General features: G+C 35.9%; 1 protein-coding gene across 1 annotated transcript in view; it reads left to right on the plus strand.

Annotated features, from left to right (window-relative positions):
- HCN1 (hyperpolarization activated cyclic nucleotide gated potassium channel 1) overlaps window positions 1–24,277 on the plus strand; it is a 207,241-nt gene that overhangs the window by 136,011 nt on the left and 46,953 nt on the right. The window lies entirely within an intron of this gene.

Genomic DNA, 24,277 nt, shown 5'->3' on the forward strand with positions numbered 1-24,277 from the left:
ATTTCACATGCTGTATAAAATATAAGTGAGAATGAGAGGTTTAGAAAGAGAGTAGAGATGATCATTAAAACCAAAATCTGAGTTTTGTCAGTGACCTTGTGAAACCCCGTATTCATCTCAGTATAATGTCAAAGGGCTAATTCGGGTAGGTTACATAACCCAACTGGCTTATTATTCTGTTCTGTGAACAGAAAGGAAAGTGATTTTATCCAAATGGGACCTTTCTAGGAAGCTGTGGGACAGAACCATCATAACAATGGACATGAAGTATTACTGCAGTTCCATTAGAGGTTAGGGTCAACATATATACACACATATACACAGATTTAAGAAGTCACAAGAAATGTTACTATTCACCTGAAATCTCATCTTAATCATTATCCTCAGACCTTGCTGGCTGCAGCACTATATCACAATGTTTTGAGCATCAGAAATACAATACATGGGTAAAGATATCTGTGTATTTTAAACTGTGCTCAGTAAAGCCAGTTCTCATTTGCACTTTCTTTGCAAATTAAAACCCAGCAGCAGTCAAGCAGTATTGTATTTCTCATCTTTTCACATAACGGCAAACAAAACTCTTTGTTTATTAGTTTGTTTGTTCTCTGATTTTATGCACACACTTCATTAAACATTAGCATAGAAATATCTGTCATTTTTCAGTTCCTGCAACTCTCAACACATTCATTTTTCCTTTTGTTTTTACTTCTTACTAGTTTCCTGACTTCTGAGGTAAAAAAATAGCATGACATTGACAATCAGAAATTTAACAAATGAGCCAGAAATAGCATATTTCTACACTTCTGAAAAAATGTTTCTTATTTTCTGGAATCTATTTGTATGCTGGTTATTAAGTGCTAGAGATAAAGGATGTCTTGAATAAAGAATTTTTTTCTACTGGTTTCTGAGACCCTGGACCCTGATAAATACTATCAGCTATAACAACTCTATGGACTTGTTTGTATACTTTTGACCATTGCTTTTTCATAGTTTAATCATATTTTGAAATAAATCTTTGATTATAGCATGAGAATTATAAGCCATTACTATAAATTCCTAATGAGTATTCTTTATTTTTCTTTACTCTGCAAACTAGATAAATGGGTATTTCAAAAACCTGTTTGTGGTACCTATTTTGTCATCATATTTTCTAAAATATTGGCAGATAAAAATCGTTTATATTTCACGTATCTGAGACTTGAGAAAAAGTATATTAATTCCAGCTACAGACTTCAGAGTTTTAATTTACTCCATTATGCCTTTTTGCATAGTTCATTGCTTTCTTTTTCTTCTGAAATTAAAAAATCAGGAGAGTGAGACTTCTGAAATTTTTTTGGGCTTAAGGGCTAGGATCAATTTCTTTTGTTTAGACATATATTTCTAATGTTGTGTATTTATTGGCTCCGTTGTTTTCCTTGTAAGAATTATGTAAAATAATGAAATTAACATGAACTGCTAGGCAACATAGTGGAAGTTAAGAAAGAGCTTGTTATTTGATTCTTCTCTGAATAACATCATAAACGTATCTGTGGAACGCAACTAATGAAAGGAAAGTTCGGGTCTTTCTCCCACTGAAAGCAGCCAGAAATTAAATGCTTGCTGAAATCTCCCTCCTTCAGATCCTTCTAAAGCTCAAGGTATGCAAAACCAGAACAAACATAATTCAAAATGGAAGAACTCAGGAATACAAGAAAGAGACTTCATTATGAAATCATTATGAAAGAGATTTTCAATATGTTAAAAATTATCTAAGAATTTGACCTGTGCCAAGCATTGCATGCTGAGAGAAATCAAAATATGGTAAGGGAGCAAATATTGCTCCAAATGTTTACTCTTACGGGCCAGAAACAAAAGGTATCAGAGAAAATTAAGAGTGATTATAAGCCATCAAATGTTGGACAGTAAACTTGCACACCGAGAAGTGGTACAAAAAAGAATGCATTGATACATTCTGGTCACTCTGACAAAGTTCAGACTTTTTTCTGCTGAAGTAGTGGAACTGTTCTCATGGAAAAAAATACCTCTCAGATACAGTACATGCATCAGATCCTAGTATCAATTAGTGAAGGGCTAATACCTGACAAAGAAGAGAGATGTCCAAGCCAGGTATACTTGATCCATGTTCTCTTTTCAGTAATAAAGTTTGACAGACGATTCTACCTTACAAAAGGACTGAATAAATCAACAAATCAATGTCATCTTAGCACTCTCCTTCCTGAATTTGGTGTAAGTAAAAGAGGAATGCAGCAGTAACTAAAAGCAATATTCTAAGTGACACCACCTTTGATGTTTTTAATGTCTAGGAAGTCAGCACATCTCAAATATTTTTGCCTTTACAAAGACAACATTTATTTGAAAGAACCAGAAGTACATGTGCTGAACTTGTTAATAGTCTAGTGTGAAGGCAAAATGAACAGTCACTGACAAGGAGGTGAAGATCATTAGTTAAATATTTCTTCCTTCAGATGTTGGCAGTTCCTAATAGGGAGATGTTTGCCTAATGCTGTGAATGTCACTGAATTGTCATGATTGAAGAGATTACAGTTTTATAAGAGTTAATATTTTTTCGGTTACATCCTGTCATGGGCATAAAATATCCAGGAACAACAAGGTAATAGAGGCAAGATTTGTAGTAGCATACAGATTGTCTTATAGCATAAAATTGTTAAATTGGTTTGATAAAATACCAGGTATTATCTGGGGAGGGTTATTATTTAATTTTATTTTAGTGATCCATTTTCCTTAAGCTATCCTTTTGTATATTTTGCTTTTTCTCTAATAGAACTCAAACTACACAAGGTCTCGAAAACAGAAAAAGAATCAGACCAGTTTTGCCAATTGCAAGTAGTATAAGAGACATTAAAAAATATTTAATTCAACTTTATACATAGAGGAAATGGAAAAAAATTACAACTGTCTCAAATATCCCAAAGGACATCTCCTTCTAACCCCATATTTTGCTTTTATTTTATCTCTTAATTTATGGTCTTTTAGCACCTCTTCAGTTAAATCAGTCTAGTTTAAAAGAAGAAATGGACCTAAATGTACTTTTTTACAGAGAAAAAGCAGTAATTGTATATAAAGTTAATTTAAAAGCAATCAGTAAATTTTAAGTAGTAAGCAACTACTTCACAATTATGTGATATTGTGCATTTTTATATAGGCAGCATTGGGATTTGAAGCTCAGATTGCCCATTTTTCATTTCTTAAGTATCAGAAGAAACATTTTAAAAAGAGTAACAGAATGAGGGCAGCAGGGCAGCTTTTGTTTTTGCAGCATGAAGCCTTGCCCCAGCTTTTCAAGTCTGTCCTTCACAGCTCCAGTTTGGTTATCTTGGTTGTCCATGTAGTCTGTGGGCAGATACTCGATATGCATTGCAAGAGGCAGCAATGCCGTGGAGTGCCTTGGGGGAGCCGTGGATGGAGCGTGTTCCCACTTCCCTTCCCCTCCAGGAGGCTGTGGTGTGTACTTGACCACCTTGGGCAGTGACATACCTGAGGTCCTCCCTTCTGAAACTGGGTGCCGCCTCTTTGAGCTTCTTTCTCTGAGCAGCTGTTTGAGGGTGCAGTGGAGGGCTCTGCCATGGAGTAGATCAAGACTTGGTAGCCACTCACTCAGCCAGAGGTGCCTCTGCATTTTCTTAAAGAGGAATGGAAGACAGCACTTCCATGTTTTCTTAAGTTTCAAACCTTTGGTGGTTAAACTGAAAGTGGAAAAAGGCAGATACCAAATTCTTGGTGTGTTCATTAATGCTACTTCAGTTCTTAGGAAATGTTTCTGGAAAATTTTAGATATTTGTAACTATGTCATCTGTAAGTATCAGGGATTTTTGTATTTCCACAGGAGTCTAGGAAATGGCAGTTCTGTTTATGATGAACATTCATAGGAAAGGAAGAGCTATGGCAAACTCAAGACCACATCATTATTTAACTAGGCTTACAGCAGCTTTTGGTATACATACATTATTAAACTAAACACAAGTATCCATATACATGTAAATATTCATTTGTCAGCTTGCCCTTGCTGGACTCAAATCAGATGAAATAGAGTGAAACAGGTAAGGAAGTTTCCATTGCCTACATACTACATGCCATTCATAAAAATCTTTGAAAATGTAGTTGTATGGCTTTTTTTTTTTTTCTTAAATTGAACAGATGTTCAAAATAGAAAATTCAGACACACAGCTGAACTTGCCATAGTGGAGTTTTAGAATGTTATTCCTGGATCTGGTCTGATCTGAGCAGCAAGTATTCATTAAGTACTGATTTCTAAGTTCAGTAGTTTTTTATGGTTTTCTGTTTTTAAAAACAGAAGTCATGCTTTTCTGGTGCTGATAGTAGTTTTTAGAAAGTCTGACAATACTCTTACACAAAAATTTTGTGTGACTCTTAACTTAAAAATAGTCTATTTTCATTTATAAAGCCTAATTTTAGCAATAGGCCATGTCATGTTGAGACTGCTGGAGAAGGTGAGCCACTTGGAAGATAAATCTTGCTTTTTCTACGCAGCAGTGCTACAGTATACTTGCCACCCCAAAGGAATTATTTATTTTGGAAAATGAGGGGTGGTTTACTTTATCCTGGAGTTTTATCTACTTGGGAAAAAGAAAACAAAACAGGAAAATACAGCAAAACCTTTTCACTGACTATCAGCCTTTAGTTTTTCAGGTTTTTAGAAAATTCTCATCAGCTTCCACAGATGTATGTCCTATTTAGCTTTGCCATAGTGCAGTATTTTAAATAGTTAGCAATTTTTGAAGGGTTTTATGATTGATCAAGTACAAGACTCGCTAACAGTTTTGAACAATGTGAGAACCTCAGGACTAAGTATTGATTTTATCAAAAGCCATATATATAGTCATCACAGTATTGTGAATGAGAAAATTCATTATTCCCTAAATATTTAGGCATGACTGAGAGTCATTGCATACCACAGTATTTGTGGATGGTTTCTGGTAGTTACAATTCCTGAGTTTGTGATTTTATTTGGAAGCCCAGGGTGCCTTATAGTTAGAAAAGGGTGTGTTAGTCTTGCCTTTTGGATTATTTCTGAATCATCTTATGCTGTTTTGGCATACATCAGGTTACAGCCTCCTAAATGGATAGATGTAGTATTTCTGGCTTCTGTGAGTCTTATTGGTCCTTGCAGAAAGCACTGAGATTTATTAGAATAAAGCAAGCTATTAAAAGATACTTGGTATCGCTGAACAGCAAAACATTCTGAAAGCGAAAAACAGCTGCAGCTCAGAAAAAACTTCTCAGATACTTCCTTTCAGAGGATGCATCCTGTTATTTGGTAGAACATGCACATAATTGAACTTGTAGGTACATTAGTTCTTTTATTTATATGCATCTTTTAACTTGATGCATAATTAAGGCCATCATGAAATCAACCCACTGACATATAAGCGAATATGTAAATTCTCTGCCATGAGTACCAGTGTGGGCTGTGCAGACAGAAGCTTATTCATTGAACATGAAAATATTCATTGTGTCATGATAGGGCCTTCACTGCCATCACTTGCTTTCTCTTTCTCATCTTTATCAGTTTTTGTTTATAATGATTACCTGGATTTTTGCTGCACATACTTGTGATGTTGACATTGATCTTCACAATTTTTGAAATGGGAAAGAATGATAGATAGTATTGCAAAAAGTAAGGACAAAAATTATTTTCCCTCTCCCAATCAAAAAGTTAAAGTTACCTTTAAATAATGCAACAGTAAAAAAATAAACATGTCTTTTCCTTTACAAGTTGAACTGAATATTATGTTTAGTTTGACAGTAAGGCTTTGGAGAGAAATGTAAATCAGTCAGAACATTCTTACTAGGCTGCTCTCCTCTTTTGTCCTGATACTTCGTTATTGTGTTTCGGCTTCTCATTACGGCCAGTCTTGCTGGGGTGATCGGGTTGGTTTTTTTTTTGCCTTTCATGTCTCAAAAGGTGATTGGTTCCTCCCGGTAGCAGGTACTGTGCCAGCCAAGTGCTCTCCTCCCGGCTGCATCATACCTGTGCCAAACTGTAATAGACTCCCACTGCTTCTAAAATGACAGATGGGCCTGTCTTTGATTTATTGCTGTGTTGTGGGTAATTTACTTATAAAGTGTTCTGCTGTCTTGCATTATGGATTAGGTTTCTAGCAGTTTTCTGTATGAAACTGCAGAGCAAGCTCATTACAATTTCAACCATGTTCATGATGACTATATAAAATTAGTGATGAAGGCATGAAGTTATTCCAGAGTCAGATTTTACACACAATCTGCTTTCTTTCCACAGTAATTACCATAGGTTCCCACATTAAGTAGATTAAAAGAAAAGAAGAGAGAGAAACAAAAAACAAGGAGCTAAGTTTTTGGTTTCAAACTTTTTGTTCAAATACAGCACAAGCTAAAAATTTAGCAAGAGAAAACTTTCTAATTCACACCAGATAGGTATAGCAGGTAGCAATTATCCGAGTTGCAGTAGAATTACTGTGCTTATGTCCTGTAGATGGGTAGAAGGAAATAGCAGTCAATATTATCTAATATAATAATAGGAGTGAAAAAATAATCCTTGCTGTGAAAGATTAGGGTTTTTTTTTTCCCTTTACCTTGCTAAGAGAGGAAGGGAATAAGGAAGCATTGATTATTTTTATATTGACTTTTAAATCATAATTCTTTCCCAACCTCATCCTTTTTCTCAATATTCAAGTAATTAAAGCATGTCTACTTTGAGAACATAACAATTTGTATAACTAAGACATGCAATATTTATAAATGCTTTGGAGTGCAGAGGATAGCGGAATGACCAAAATATTTTCTGTGCAAATTAATGTTTTAAAAACCCCTTTGTATTGTTTCAATTAAGTTCAGTCCAAGTGTTTACTTACCTTGAAAAAATATTGTAACACTGATTCAATAAACCTTTATTAGAAAAGAGAAGCAGTAATAAATATAGAAGTAGAATGCTTTTGTCTCCATTTGTTTTCATAAAATACACTAGACGTACCTTTTACATCTTCTGCTACCAAAGGAAATGAAAAAGAACAAAACCTTCAGAAAACACTTTTCTAAACACGAGTTACTAAATCATGATAAAAGGACTTTGTAAATAAAAATTCACACTGCTAACGCACAGTTTGGGGTTAGGAAAATGTAATTTTCAGTTAAGTATCTATACAATCTCCTTCTAGACAGAATATTTTTTTGTCAGATGCCTTTTATTATGGGCAGCACTGGATTCCTGCATATATTCAGGCAGAGCTTCACTTCAGAATTTGATGTATATGTAAAAGTAATTTTATAAAGTTTTGAGGAAAACACTGAGCATTTTTTTAAATGAGAAGTGAAGTCTTTGGGTGTTTCTTATTAGACAAAGGAAGGAGCTGGTAGCTAGAATTTATGGAGTTAATTCCCCTATACAGGATACCTCCCTATCTTTTTTAAATTTTCAACATTGTTTTAGGCATTGGCCTTTGTTTCCCCTGATTTTGTAGGAAGTGTAGGTAAGAGAGAGGACTGGGTGATCACCTGGCTGAAGAGTCCGTCTCTCTTTGTTGCTGCTTTACTCCTGCACAGCATGAGATGTTCAGCCCGTGTTTGGGCATCATCAGGCAGCATCAGAAGATGGACATGGCCTCACCTCAGCCAGGAGTACCACTGACACCAGAGGCAAACCAAAAGGCTAACTTGGGAAAATTGAGGCAGAGAGCCCCAAAAGATGAGTGGGCAGTGTTACAGAGGTAGTGGAAAGGCATCTTTGGCTTTGTCCTATGGTATGCCTGCAAGGAAGAAACCAGTTTGAAATGGGAGGAGCCCAAGAATATGTGGGGAAGTGAAGAAGGAAACAGGGAAACAGGGCCTGCACCAGGGGGTAGAGGATACTGACTTGCTTTAGGGAAGAACTGTGATCGACAGAGGCACTCGTAATGAGAAATGTGTTGATGGCTAAGCAAGAACCTTGCAGTACATGACGTTATGTGAAAGAAATTAGAAAATCATTTGATATACACTCTGAATTTTTGGCAAAGAGGTAGAGATGAGCCTTCTATTTCCACCTGCATATCCCCTCACTTGGAACAGCAGCATCTCTGGTGGACAGTGCAAATAAAATAATAGGAGAGAACTGAAGTGAGGATGATCAATGGAATGAGTACCTGGATTACTGTATCACATTACTCAGTTTAGCCAGGTGCAAGGTTTTGGGTTGCATGGGCAGAGACAAGACAGCATCTGATAATCTGTGCTCCATCAGGTGCACCTGTAAGGCAGGCAACAGTATTTACTCTTCAAGCAGTGTTTCAGAAAAAAAATCTGAAAGGAAGTAAATGGACTAGTATAAAAAGGAAAAAGAAATTTAAAACTCTAATGAACTGTATTGGTTGACTGATTTTAAAACAAAGCTGTAACAGTCAGAGAGTAACTCTGAATGAAAAGTAACAGCACAATAAAACCAACAGTATATATAACTCAGTAAATGAAAAGATACTTTTTTATTGCTGAAAGATGGTGATTTAGATTTGTTTGCAAAATATTTAAGAAACAGGCTCTTGCTCTGCTAAAGTTCACGATTTATGTAAGGTAGTAGAGAAAAGTATAACCTTGTAAAATAGTGCCAAATCCGGAAAGTATTTGGGAAAGACATAAACCTTAACTCTCCCTTGTTTTTACCTCAGCTTAATTTTCTTTCATAGTTTCTCAGTCTACCGAAACTGCCCCCAATCCCCATGTCTCTTTCTAAGGCAGTCTCTGCATCTGGCAGAGACCATTTGTCCTCTTTTTCCTCAAAACCCTCCACAAAAACAGTTGGTTTTGTGGGGTTTAGAGAAGACAGGAAAATCATCTAAACCTTGCACCAGGCTTCCTATGGCAGGAAAAGAAAGCTTTCATTTTCCAAACAATTCAGTATCATTTAACGTCAAGAAAGTTAGAGCTTCCTGGGGAGGGTGCAGTGATGTAATTACATAGAATAATGTGAAAAAGCAGAAAAAAGGGGGAAAAAGAAGTGAATAATGAAAGCACTGTACTGTGGCATATCCATTAATATTAGGTATAAGCCCCACTGAATGTGGCTTTTAAATCTGCAGTACAGTTCTGAGCAGAGAAGGGATCAATCAGGCAGGCTGAGAAAATGAGCTGTCTCTGTCTTCAGCAGCTGAAGGTGATTCCTCAGTGTTGTTGGCTTGGATTCCTGTAACACACCAGGGCTAAAGGCAGAAAATTCCTCCGAACAAAGTTTAACATTCTAACTTACATTATATGCTATTTCTAACATACAATTCCTGGGTGGCAGAGAGCGTTTCTGTTCTAGCCATCAATTTGTTGTGTGAAAAACAGAAGGAAGTGCCAGGTTATACTTGAAGTGGTTGCTGCTTTAGCCCTTAAAATTGTTAGGTTACCACCTAATCATTAGGTAGTTATTATTTATAGTGAGGTTCTTACATAACACTGAAGTTTTAGTGGAAGCAATATTCTGTTTCTGTAGTTCTCAGGAATTAGCATCGTAGAGTCCTTGTGCTGTAGTTGACTATGACTACTCAAAATTTCACTGTCTGTACAGCTTCAAAATATATTGATTTATTGGGAAAACATTCTGAATTCTTCCAGCTCTTTTTCAGATTCAGTTTAAAAACAAAATACAAACGAAAAGGCTGTTCTTGCCTCAGCACCTTGTTACCTGTTTCTCACATAGCCCCGGTGTGGCTTTCTCTATAGGGGGTGCACTGCTGTTCTCTTTGCAAGGTTTCCCTACAACTTCATGGCCATTGCACAATACCTTGTGGTGTAGACCAAATATCTCTGGAAGACTGAAAATGGGCCTGGTGATCTTTTATTTATCTATTGCATGCTTTTAAAAAGAAAAGAAAAGAAAAAAAGAAAAGAAAAGAAAAGAAAAGAGAAAAGAAAAGAGAAGAAAAAAGAAAATAAGGCCTTGTATAAAAACTTTTTTTTTTTTTTTAATAAAACCAAGCATTTTGCATTGCCTACCAGGAAGGTCCCTCCTTGGCAGGGTTATGCAGGTGCCTTCTCAGCTTCAGCAGGGGTCCTGCACTGCAGCCTTTCCATGAGACGCCGTTGTCAGTGCTGGTAATGGTGTTTAGGGTACTAGTTCAGAATAGAAATGAATTATCAATTGGGCAATCAATTAACAATATCCATGCCAGACTGTCATACTCACAGCCAGTGGCAAATTGCTTCTCTTGCCCTGGAAATAAATTACCCTTTATTAAACTCTAAAACTAAGGTAAATTTTGCTAAAATTTAAGATGCTGAGCAGAGTGCTCCTAAAATACTTAAGACAGGAAGAAATAAATATGCACTTTATATATATATATATTTTCATTCCTTTAAGTGAAAGAAAATATGAGGAATCCTTAGGTCTTTAGAATTGTTTGTAGAATTGTTTAAGAACCCTTTGTTAGCCTTTTACTCCTTTCACTGTTTTTCCATAGCATCTTAGAGGTGTTTCGCCCACTTCTTCAAAGCTCTCTCTATTTCTCCTTCTTGTTTTGAAAGAAGGAGAAAAAGAAAATAGAGGTATTATTTCACAGAAGTTCCGTTATTTTTCTTTAACAGTTACAGCTCTGTGGCTTCACTTTTGAATGAACCCAGCAATACTGAATAAAAGACTTTCCCTGATGTTTCTGCAGAAATGATCAGCACAGAAATACAGTATCAACATTAATTTGAGAGTTAAATATCCACAGAGATGTGGGAAGTCATCCACTACTACTAAGAACTTTCTGCATTGTTTTGGAGAAAAAAAATATGACCTTTTATGTAAGATTTGATGTTGCATGGTCAATGCATTAAACTACATCTTCAGAACTATTACAGGAATCATTAGTCTATTTGTTTGAAGAAAGCTATAAATTTCCCTGAAACTTGTTCTTTGCAGAATGTTTCATTGGCTTTTCCACCCTGGTAGAGTCTGTAGTTCTCATATATATCTCATTTTTATTCTAATTAAAAAATTGTCTTTAAGTCATTAAAAATTAAAGGAGTTTTTTCCTGTACCTAGTGAATAAGTTCCATAATTCTGGAATATAAGAGAATAAATCCTGTTGCTCACAGTCGTTTCCCTGGAACAGTCAGGTCTATAATGATGCTCTTCAGAAGAGTACGGAAGTTTGCTTGGAGTATTACTTTCCTGCCATGGCTGTCGTTTGTCAGAGAAGCCTTCAGATGCCAAAGATTTATTTCTCTAAGAATGTCTCTGAAGTGTGTATTCTCCAAGACTAGAAAAAAGTAAGGCAAAAAAAGGAAGATTATGAATAGTTTAGAAGAAGGAATGAAACACAACAGCTGTGAACATGGAGACCAGTTTGTCAAGACTGTTGGCAGTTACTGGTGAAGAATGCATGAATATTGTGTGATACTGTGTGTTAACCTCAGTCTTTTAGATGAAGCTGGAAGAATGAACAGTCTGACAGAGAGTCTTCAATTATCTGAAAAAATAAATTATATTCTTGAAGTCTCCTTTGTAAGTGGAAGGGCTCTTTGCATCATGCTACAGTATCTAGCTGTATGTTCAGATAAAATATGCAAGGCTCCACACTGCAGATGTTAAATAATAGTTCATAAAGTAATAGTATTAATGAGGTTACCTGTTCAGAGCAGAGGTTGTCTGGTCTCCTTTAAGCTCCTATGGATCTTAAAAAATCTTAGTACTGCATCTGTCTGACACTGACTCAGGTGTTGACATGTAAAATGCCTGCAGGAAGGTGGATGAATTGCAGCCAGTAGCCCTGTGTAGGCTTTTCCTCCCCACGAGCTGCATCTGCGTGGGATGACTCTTTGTATTTCCCACCATCTCAATTCTGTGTAAGTGATTATACTTTCTTGGAAAAGCAAAATGAAATGTGATCATCTACTCTATCCTTATGAGGAGCAAGGGAACTTTCTGTCTCTATCTTGATACACACATAGTAGACCAGTAGAAAATACACTGGGACATGACCTGCCCAGCCTACAGGAACCATTTTCTCATTTTTAAGACACCGCTGTGAAATGAGGGAAGGCCAGTTTCACGTCTGTGATCAGAAGTCAAGAAAAGCAATACATCTTTTAACTGTGCAACTTTACGTGCTGAAGAATCTCTTTGTTTCTCCCTTTAGCTTTGAACAGACCTTCCCATGCATGATAAGCTTACTGCCGTGCAAGTATCTTGACATGGAGGTCAAAAATGTGAAAATGGATGCATTAAAAAAGCAAGTTCTTTTTGATGAATTGGCATTTTTTCACTAATTAATACAAAAGGAACTGGGAAGCCATAATTAGGTTTTATCAGAGATAAAATTACCAGGATCAGCAGCTGTATTGTGCCAGTGTTTCTGTCTTGTGTATGCTGGTGCTGCTAGTAGCATAGCTGTTGGCACAACACCAAGCAGATGTAACAATTATAGTGCTAATAAAACTTTTTTTCTTCTTCTTTTCATTGCAACTATTAAACAATAGATACAAAGTTACATAATTTTGACCTAATTATACATTTTTCTATATTACTTTCCTAAATTGCTACTTCAGTTTGCTTCTTGAAATAACTGCATTTTCTGTGGGTGAGATGTTCACGGCTACGCATGCCAGTTTAGCTAAAGGCATTGTGGGGCACACAGAATTCAGCATTATGCAATGTTTCTGTATGGCAGGGTCAATGGGTTGAGGTGAAGCCCATGCAGGAAACCACTGCTTCTGATAAGCAGACTTAACATACATGTCCAAAAAACTTTCATTGAAATGGAAGTAGCCGATTGACACATGTCAGCCTCTGTTCAGAGTCAGCATCAAAGGTATCTGCAGCATCCATTCAGTGCCCAGGTGCAGATGTCCCCGTTGTGGGTGCTGGAGCTGCACAAACTGCTGCTTGTGCCCAGAACTAACCCAAAGGGACCCAGCAGAGATGAACTGATCCCTTTTGCTTCCCCAGAGTGCTTGTGGGGAATAGCTCCTTTTGTCTCCTACTCCTCCCCTTTAGGCACTTCTTTTAATGTATATTCTTTTTCACTGGCACAGTAAATTGAAAAAAAGGGGGGGAAAAAAAAAGAAATGAATTCAAATTGTTTAAAAGATAAGGAAGATTGTACAAGACGACAGGATAGGTATTAAATTTCACTTCAAAACTGGTGATTCTAAGGAGGCCATTACAGCATATCTGATATTTTTAAATAAGTTATCATCTTTATAGTCTCTTTCTCGTTAAGAAAGAAAACCATCTTGCCTTAAACTTGATACAGTTTCACCAGTAGTAGCTTGGAGGAGAGATGTTTTTCTTTTCATGCCTTGGGGCTCTGATTGTTGTTTCATTAAATCAGAGTCGTGTCATTGCCTCTGTGAAGAGAGGAACTGATCCTGGTTTTCATGCTGCTTCACTCCCCTTTCTAAAGTAGTAAAAAGGAAACTTGTGCAAGATAAAGAACAGACTAAGAAAACAAATCCTATTCAGAAATCTCCCTATAACTTAATTAATTTCTCAATTACACTAATTGAAAGGAACAATAATAAGAGATTGTGTATTTTGTGGCAATTGAAAGGAAATGTTTAATTACTGCTTGTAAGTAAAATGACAGTTTAAAGCATTCTTGTAAGCAACAGTACTCTTTGGGGGGTAATTAGTGAGAAATAGATGGTAAACAGATGATAGCTTTCAGGCTAAACAAATCTCTTCAGTTCCATCTCATGATAAAGAACTATAAAAATTAACTTACCATTAACATACCATTCAGTAGGAATACTTACATTTTATTTTGATCTGTATTTGATTATAAACTGTTTTTTCTTGATGTGCAAATATCTATATGTTAAGTAAAGTAGCAGTAAGGAAAGCAGATTGTAGAAATATCTCTAGAGCCCTAATAAATTCAGCCATTCATTGACTGTTGGATGGATAGGTGAGCTTATTACTTTGGCACTACCAAAATAAGATAGCCAAATTTTTGACTGGCAGGTGCACTGCTTGGTGTCTTTTCTGAACACAGCCAGATCTCTGGTCATTTAAGAACCATCTGTGCTTACTCATTTTTGAGTAATCATCATGGATAATCATCCTGTGAGTTAAAGTTAGTGCTAACTTCAGGTCTGACCAAATATTTGGTTAGAGAGTGTCCTTTAGTGCCTTGGTAGTCAGGTCAGAAGTTCGGCTGGCTCATGAAACAGCCATTGTATGCCAGAGGATCACACATAAATGAGAAGTGTTTCTGAAATGGAAATAACTTGTTTTTCAGTGTGGCAAGAGAGGGACAGGAATTGGGGTCTTGTCCCCACTTGAAACATGGAGGTATTTCAACATGCAAAACCTTCCTCTCTTTTCCTAATAATACCAGTCAAAGAAAGGATGAAAAGGAGTATAAAAGACTGAACTGCCCAAACACCAGACTTAGAGCTGCTCTTGCAAGGGGCACAGCAGTGTTTCCTGATTCCTGGCTGAATTTCCATTGGAGAGCAAGAACCCCTATGGCCAAGTGCCTGAAAACTGGCTGAGGCCCTCTAGTGCATATGGAGCAGTAGCCTAAAGAGATTATTTTTAATATTAGGACACAATGAACAAGTCCACTCCTGTACAGGTGAAAAAACTGTGGAAGAGAATGAGCACTCCAAATAGGAAATGCATATTAGCAGCTACTGAAGATCATGCTTTTAAATGCCAGGTGAAATTGAACAGACATTGAGCTTAAACCTTTTAGGAATATTTATCCAGAGCTCTTTCTAACTTGGGAAGGTGTTCCTGCCCTTTCTCTTATTTCTTTTCCCCAGTAATCTAAAAAACTATTCAGAGCCTAACCCAAGGGCAGTAGGTCCTTGTGTTTACATAACATGACTTCCTTGCAGTAATAAGGAATTCTCGTTAGTGAGGCAGGATTCCCTTATGGTAGGAGAGAGTTGAGCAGCGATTATGTTCTCCACTTTATTCAGGCTGCTAGTAGCTGAGCTCCAGGCTAGAGTCATCAGCAGAGCTAACAGAGAGCAGCAGACCCAGTCTATTACTGTGTGGTTCCTCAGCTGTGAGTCAAGGCACACAAACAGTTGGTTTGGACTGTGAGGCTGACAGTGACTGCAGAGAACAGATAATAACTTTGGAGACCTTGTATCATCCAGATGTCAAGCTCACTAAATAGCATGGTTTGCAGTATGAGACAGAGAAGAGGCATGTAACAATATCCTGCAGTGGCTACATGCTGATGCCTTAAGAGGCCACCTAAAACAGAGACTGGACAAGAATAAGGGAATAAAGGCAGGTATTTATTTGAAGGGCCTTCAAAGGTACACCGTGGGAAGCCAGAGGCTACTGCCAAGATGGACCCCAGGATGGACAACAGGTCACAAGTTCTTCACACTTTTATAAGTTTGGTTCATTAGCACATCAGGGTTAATTCCCCAATTAAAACTTCAGTTTAATGATGTAATTTCCCCTCAGCTTACCCCCCCCTTAGAGATTCTTTGGTTTATACTTTTCGGGCCTACGATGGTTTGAGTGTCCTTGAAGAACAGGCCTGGAGAGGCTTTGTGCTAATTTCTAGCATGAGAGAGCGGAAATTAACAGGCTACAAGAAACTTCAGAATTACACGCTTATCAGTAAAGGATTTGAAAAATATTAAAGTTAAAACCTAAGGCATCAATGCCCTGCCCAGACTCCCACAGTCAAACACTGGCAGGGCTGGAAATGTGGGTTGCCCATCTTTTTTTGAGCAGGAATACCAGTTTTACCTCATTTACAGCACTATGTATCAGGAGTAATGCTTGTAGCTGATGACATGCTAAGGAGTTAAAGAAGAGAAAAATACCATGTTCTCAGAATAAATGTGACAAGAAAAATTGAAAATTTGTTAAATAGCCATTAATAAATATAAGCTATACAATTCTCATTCCTTTCCCATTAATCTGCAACTTAATATCTTATATTATTATTTTAACATACAACCCACTTACGATGTTAGATTGGAAGTTCTTCCAAAAGGAAAAAAGTGTAGCCTCGTGTCTATGATTGTCTAATACTATTCAAATTCTTCCTAGGAGAAGCCTCAGGGATTTTTTTTCAGACATTATTTTAATTATACAGATTAGATTATTCATTTAGCAAACTGAAGCAATATCATGTGATATTCAGACATCCAACTGTGCAGCTCCGCTAGGGAGTTGTCACTACTGAATACTGGGTTAAAAGATAATTTTAAAAGCTTGTAAACAATCTAGTATCTAATTTCTCAAATTATTGAGTGAAAAAGCAAATTAATTTATTATATCATATGAGAGAGAGAAAGATACCATACAAAGGGGGATATGTGCCATGTGAAATTACACATTCTTTTTAGGGGGAATAATGTAATTTGTATGTACCATTTTAATAGCATTGCAAAATAGAATAGAATTTAATTGAAACAGCTTATAAAGCGTTTTAGCAAAATAGCTACTTTTAAAGTGCACAGCATTTTAAATTCAAAATAGTATCTTTAAATGGAAATTATTTCATTCTGGGATCTGTGTGCAATCTTTTGCAAATCTTATTCCTTTATTCTTAAAAAATAAATTTTGCTGAAAGATTGTTTTAAAAAGTGATATTACTTCTTTTTCATTAGGAGAAAAACTGTTCTCCTTTATAATATTTTCAGTAGTCATTCACTGCACTTGGAGTTACGCTTCTCTGCAGAAAGAAATTTTAACACATGAAATATAGATATGATGCTTAAAAATTAATTGCCTGTGAATTTTTCATCACATGAAACTTCAGTTTGTTGGGTTTTTTTTTAATTTCTTCCTCAATGTGAGTGAAAAGTCAACACTCAGCTGAATGCCAAATGTAAGTGTAGTAGACATTACTGTCAATTGTAAACCAGAATGTTATTTTTATATGTTTAATGTTCAGCTAGAAATTAAAGTTTTCTGCATATTTAATAGTTTGTGTCATTCCCTTTCCACTTGCATTTGAATATTTTTGAGAAAGAGGCAGAAAACCTCTCACGCCTTTAATAGGGCAAAGCTTCTCCCCATCTGTGATTCTTTGCAAATGTGTGATCATTGTTCAGTTCTGTCCCTGTCCCTACAGCTCGTGCTATCTCCAGAGCTAAGCATTAGTGCTGCTTGAAAAGGAGGCAGATATTTTTAATAACAAGCACACTTTCCACAAAGCAAAATTTTCCATGAAAACCATTAACTCCTATATGCTCCAAGAAAACTGTTTTTCATTAAACAAAACAAACCAACAAACCTCAGCAAAACCCCAACATAATGTTATTTTACTGTATAACATTTTACATTTTGTTTTGGGTAGCTTTAATATTACATTGTATTTGCCTATACAGTTGTTGCAAATGCCATCCCTCCTGTTCTGTATCATGGGATCCCTGTTGAACCTTCCCTCTTTTCCTCAGAATTTGTCTGTCTGGTACCTCCTGCAGAGAAATGACGGGCCTAAAACGCCATGAATACGCAAATTATGTTAAACTGAGTGTTTATATGCTTTGAAATAATTCACTGGGCCTCTTCCCCCAGTTCTCCTGAACTACTTCAGAAAGATTTTCTCCCTTTCCTTCACTGGAAAATAAATAAAAATCTGTAAGCAGAAAATAAAACCTTGAGCTCAGCAACATGAAGGACAAGAAGCGAGTGAAAGCTCCTCAGTTTGTTTCAAGGCCTTACAGCACAATATCACAGAGAAAAAGGACTTCGACAGCAATAATTTCTGAGGTGTAAAGCCGCTGCACTTTCATAGGGATTAAAAAATACTAGGAAAATCGTTTTTTAATGTTTTAAACTGTGTTTATAGAAACAACCTACTACTAAAAAGCTATTAAAATACTATAAAAATATTTGGGCTGTTCCTTTTTATTCAATGCTTGCTTAAAAACCTGTTAGGATCAGCTGGTTTTTGAAATGCCAGATAACTGTCAGTCACCTGAATCCTGGGTTTAATCAGTACTAAAACCTTTTAAAGGGGGAAATTTCATAATCATATTGTTTTATTAGAATGCAATCCTTTATACATCCGACCATTCTGTAGTTTGGTGCATTTTGTCAGCTGTTATTCATTGATGTGTTGGCACACCAACTACCTTTCCCATACTTCAACTCAGAGACAGCCTCATTTATTGCCTTTCAATACAGGGCATCCACCTGCTTTTTTTCTGTTAGAAATCTCAAATACATGGTAGAAGGGGTTGGAACTAGATGATCTTTAAAGTCTCTTCCAACCCAAAGCATTCTGTGAGCCTGTAAAAATCCTCACCTGGCGTTTGATAACTAAAGATTCATCAGTGCCTCCCTCTAACATTCACTTTCTTCTTTTGATAGCCAAATCTATTAAATTTCTTCCTTTAAGGCTAAAATTGTAAAAGCACAGCTATAAGGGTGAATAATGGAACCTGAAAGTTCAGTTGGATCTATTGGGCCATTTACATGTATCCTTACAGAAAATTTCATTTAAATAAATGAATATTTGAATGAGTTTAATTACCCTTTGGTAATCTCCCTTTGTTTATGAGAGACAGTCAGGATAACTGGTTCAAATTAGGGACTTAGAAAAAGCTGAACTAAGGTGTCCTATTTTTGTTGTCAGTCACATTTTTCAAGACTGTTTAGCAAAGAGAACAGTCCTAATTTTATAATTCTAAAATATTCTGTTCAAAGTCCAATTTTGGTAATAGTCAAATTTGCTGCCTTTTGATTAGTTTGATTTTTTGAATGTAGTAGCTCAAGAAAATTTACAAATATGAAAATCACTTATGTATTAGGATGTAGAGGATATCTCTGGGATCTTTTCTGTGTAGATACTTGCCATGTAGATCATAAAATGTCACCTACACAAAACTGATTTTCTTTAGGTTATATAAACCTCATTCTTCTCTCACAAGCAAATCTGGTGAAGGACAGCAATTTTCTTTGCTATCAGATGTACTAATGCCAGTCTACACCCCAGTTTGGTCATTTTGACCCACTTGCAAGTTTTCGAGATACCAAGCTGCAGTGAGAGGACGTAATCTCAAGCTTTGCCAGGGAAGTTTCAGGTTGGACTTTAGGAGGAATTTCTCCATAGAAAAAGTGATTAAACATTGGAATGGGCTGGTGCTCAAGGAGGTGATGGAGTCACCATCCCTGAAGGTGTTTAAAGTTGTGGCACTCAGTCCTGGCCTGGTTGACATTGTGGCATTCAGTCATAGGTTGGACTTGATGATCCCAGAGGTCTTTTCCAACCTAACTGATTCTGTGATTCTGTAATAGAAATATACATAAAGGCAAGATATTGTTAGTAGGCTTGTGCTAAGTAATGGTTTGACATTTAGGGTGGTATAAAGCTTGAGATACTAATATGAAAGATGAAAATAGAATGAACTGAGTTTTAAGAGGTGAAGTAATAATAATATGATGAAATTCAGAAATTCAAAGTCCAAGGACTCAGGTACTAGTACAAGCCGCTGCTATAAACTAGGAGATGAAGAGCAAAGCAGCTATAAGTGGCAAGGAGAAAATGAGAAATCTGAGTGCTGAAGCTGCTCATAAAATAGCTGTAAACAACATTTTCAATGTGTCTTGGTTTTCCAATAGATGGGAAAGAAATCAGTATGAACTACAATTTGGTGATACTTCCTGTAAAATATTATGTACTATTCTAGTAATTGCAGTTGGATAAAAATGAACTCAAAACTAGAACAGATAAAAGAGGGCCAGTTCTGAACAAAAATGCTGTGTCTGAACAAAAAGCAGAATAGACTACCTGCAGGATGCTGGGAAGAGACACAATTCCCATCTATAAACACTCACCAAGAGACAGAATCTTTTGGAGCTGCTGGATAATTTTTTACTAACATTAGTTGATTTAAACTGCATCTGAATATATTTAGACCGAAATTTAAAATAAGGTTCAGAACTATGTATAAGACTGCAGAGCTTCTTGAAACATTATGTTTGTTACTTAGAAAGGCTTTGTCTTGATTGACTTCCCCCTGTTATCTTTCTACTGCTTCTCAGTGAGTTAAGTCTTCTGCGTATTTTAATGATGCATAGATTCTTCTTTTATACATGGGACACAAGTATTTTCAAACCATTTTAAGAGTACTGATGCATTTGTTGCATCTCAATTGTGGGACAGAACTTGCTTGATTCAGTGGAAGGATTTCACAAATGATCTCTGCTTTCTTTTAGATTTGCAATCAGTATATAGGATCTTTTTTTCCACAGTTCATTGAACTTTGTATTTGTAAAGCTATGGCTCTGAATGGCTATAAATCTCCAATAAAGTGCTATTTATAGTTGCTTACAGTTTTTGGGGGCAAACTTTCTTAGAAGTTAGGCTCTATTGCTGAGGACAAAATTATTGTGAGAAGTGCAAAACGCCTATTGTTCAAGCTGGACTTTCAAGTGATGGTACAGGGACCTAGGTTCTTTAGAAAACTAGCCAGTTATGGAAGTTGTTGAATGTTGCCATTTTGGAAAAATATGACTTTGGCACTTGTGCCTGAAAAGTATTCAGGTAGTTTAGAGGGGGACCAGTTCCAGGCACATGAAGGTAATTAGATTTATGTTTTTTAACTGATACTATTCATGTCTTTCAAATATTTATATCGTTTATTATATCAAGGACAGAATGCTGAGCTGTAAAGATTATTAAGATGTCAAGAATTTTTTCAGCTAAAAAGGTCAACTAGTTCGTTATGAAACTTTATGAGGAAAGGACCCAGTAGGCTCAACATATATACTAAAAAATGTGAAAGATCAACATTCAGGTTTCTGTCTTACTGGTTTCATTGGGATATTTTCTGTATTGTGATACTATATTAATTTTAAAATATTTTCCCTGCCTCAGCTGCAAATTGTTATGCACAAGATGTCGTTCCTCTCCTTTGCCTTTTTCCATGCTTATTTTTTTAAGGATAACTACTTTCCTAACCAACTCTATTAACGACCCCATGTAACTGATGTCATACTAGTCACCTTTGGCTGGAGAAGGTCATTAGCAGATTTTGCTACATACAAAGAGCCCATGAATAAGATTATGTCTGAAATCACAAGGTTCACTTCTTAGTGGATGATGTTTTGCATTAAAATATGTGGAATGTTACTTTGAAACTTTGAAATCCACTTAGCTGTTAGCTATTTCAGCAATTCTGTAGCATGTATGGGCATTTTCATTTCAGTGATGAATATAAAACAGATATAAATTACTGAAATTATGACAGTGCAATATATTAATCATATTAATATACATATTCATTTTAGGACAAACAATTCAATATTCATTTAAAAAAAATATAGTTGTTGAGTGGTCAGCAACACAGTATTTACTCCGTTTGATGAGATACTGAAAAGACCAGGAATACATATTTGTAACAGTTATGGCACCTCCCTTTAGATGTGCGCACATGAAGTCCCTTACTAAATAGTCCTTCTTGGAAAATCATGTGCTACTTGCAGGAGCAAGGATGGAAAGGCAATTAGAAATTAAAAAGGAGGGCATTAGCAGAGTCTTTTGGGTTTGAATGCAGTCCGGTGCTTCTCATATGACGTACAAAAAGCCAAAAATAAAATTAAAAAAAGACAGTCAATCTTGAGGGGACTTACTGTAGCTCCAAAAGTTATTTTACACAAATATAATAAATACCAGGGGTGCTTTTATCAATGTGGAATTAAGACAACTATTTTCTGAATAAAGCAAACAAACAAAAAAACAAACAAAACAAAAAAAAAAGTAGCAAAATCCCACCCCAAAGCAAAACACCAAGCAAACCAAAATTTTAAGTCTAGAGGGGAAAAGATAGAAGATGCAGTGTAATAATGAGAAGAGTTATGAGAGAGAAATTATTTTACTCAGATATTTAAATGCAGGTTCAAATATCAGATCTGATGGGTAGCTCAGGATCAGTTACAGCTCTTTTAAATATGATTAAAAAATAATTTTAAAAAAATTAACTTTACTCACAATTTTATTCACTTCCTATCTGAAATTATAATTAGAAAAATCAAGAAGCTACTGAATTATCATATTTTTTTAGGGATTCAAAACATTAATGAGAATTTAAAAATATTTTTTACATCTTTTATCTTCTTCTGAAAATATTTCAGTTCTCTTAAGCTATTTGCATTTTTTTAATGCATAAAAAAAGCCCCAGGAATAAATACCAGTAGAATTACATAAAAATGAAAATTACCTTTATTTCTAACCATTATTGATATCTGTGGTAACCACAAAGAAAATACTCTTCAAAATTAATTTAGACAAATTCCTGGTTTATTACACTAATTTGACAAGACCATATTACTCTTGCTGTCTTTGTATATTCATTTCTGCACACTTTTTTTGCAACTGACATGTGACACACCACAGTGGAAACTAATCTGGGATAGCCACAGTATGGCCATAATATGTATCAGGATGAAAAAATGAACTTGCCTTTCTGAGGAATTGAGAAAGCAATTATTTCTTGTGCTGAGTTAATGAAAGATATTAGTTGCTGTGCAAGACAGCAAGTTAAAAGTTTTAAGGTAACACTACATGTGAACAGAACATCAAGAAGAGAGTAGTAGAACTGTGAATGATACAGAAAATGAGCAAAAATCACACACTGAGAAATATTAGGAAAAAATTTATTAAAGAGATAGTGATGGTGTACTGCACCCTCACAGGCTCAGTTATTTAGATTTGGAAAGGGCCCTTGATACTATATTAGATAGTTAAATAATTCTGGGAATTGTGAAAGACTTTTAACTTCTTCCTAGATTTTTTAAAGAAAAGGTTGGTAATATTCAGCTGTGCCTATTATTGAATATATTACTAATTTGGAAATACTTTGAGACACATCAGTGATAAGCACTACACTCCTACTAGTTTTATTTTTTCTTTTGCCCTAAAATTCTCGTGTGTCAGCATAAATTCTGTTAAAGAAAAGAGCTTGCTGGTGCAGGAGAAAGCCCCTGTTCAAATAACAGCACTAATGAAAGGCAGCAGTGGAAATTGCTGCCCAAGCAATTTTCTCATAGCTCGAATTTTCTCTATTTCAAGGTCATTCTGGTATAAAAGTCCTTTGCAGCTTGCTTGCAATATGCATCTGAATGAATGTATTTCTTTTATTAGCAAGGATTATTCATTATTAGTGTTACTTAAGCACATTTGTGTGTGAGTAAGATTGTGTAGAGGGAGCAGCCTCTGTCCTAGAGGCCATAGTGATGTCTGATTCTAACCCACAACATATGGATAAATTTCTTCATATCAGAACAGAAACCAATGGCAAGCATGCAAACTTAAATCATGCATCTAAAGGATGTGGGTGAAGAATTGGTACTGCAGAGGGGCAAAATGACTGTGCAGAGGTTAAATCACTCATATATTCATCATACAATGTTAAATAGTTCTATGCAAAATTACTTTCCTCTTATTTTTGGAATGCATGTTGTACACATGGCCTCATCTTATTTTTTGCCACGTTGCAAAGCAAAAGCTAATTTCAATTTCAGAAGATAGAATAGTCTTCAACTATATAAGTTAAAGGATATGTGCTGCAGTTCACAAGGAGGGCATGTACATCATACATTTGGTTAATTGTTCTACAGAGGTGCCAATCCTAATTAGGATTTCATTGGCTTTTCCATTGAAAACAGTTTAAATTCCCTAATTAAGCATGAAATAATTAATAAAAAAATAAATTAACACTGTTTACATACACTAATCAAGTTTCTGCCGAGTTTTAACTTGCTTTTCAGCCTGAGATGGGATTTATCCTTCTCTCCCTCAGTGCCTTATCCTTTTAAGCTGAGACAAGGATGGGAGCTCTGAGGGGAAAAGATCTTATTATGGTGGTGTTTGTCCATTTGCACTTTAGACAACGTGTGCGTTTTGTGGGTCTCAGATTATCATGTAGTGAAGTACAATACAACTCTGAGTATTGCTCTGAGTATTGAGTATGATTCAGGACTTTATTTTCTGAAATTTATGCTATCCAGAAAGGCTTCTGAAAAAGGGAAGCAAAAACCAAAAAAAAACCCCAAAACCCCAGAATATAGGACAGAGGACTAATAAAAACCAAAGAAACCAAATATACAAGGTAAATGAAGTGAGCTCTTGTAAGTCTCCAGGGTCCTGGTATCTTTTTCTTCCCTCGGTTTATATTTCCTAATGCCACACCTATTTTTCTAGTTTACCTCTCTCTTCTCTTATTCCCTCCCGAGGAATGTTTTCTATTTAATTATCTCCACAGGTTTTAACTTCGTAAGCATACACAACATGAATGTGTTGCATATTAATACCAGCATAGGCAGTTTCTAAAACTTCCCGCCTTAAGCTCTCCCTGAATGCAGTGCTATGGACTAAGCCCTGTGTAT

This window comes from Corvus moneduloides, chromosome Z, assembly GCF_009650955.1.
Source record: "Corvus moneduloides isolate bCorMon1 chromosome Z, bCorMon1.pri, whole genome shotgun sequence".
Lineage (NCBI taxonomy): Eukaryota > Metazoa > Chordata > Aves > Passeriformes > Corvidae > Corvus > Corvus moneduloides.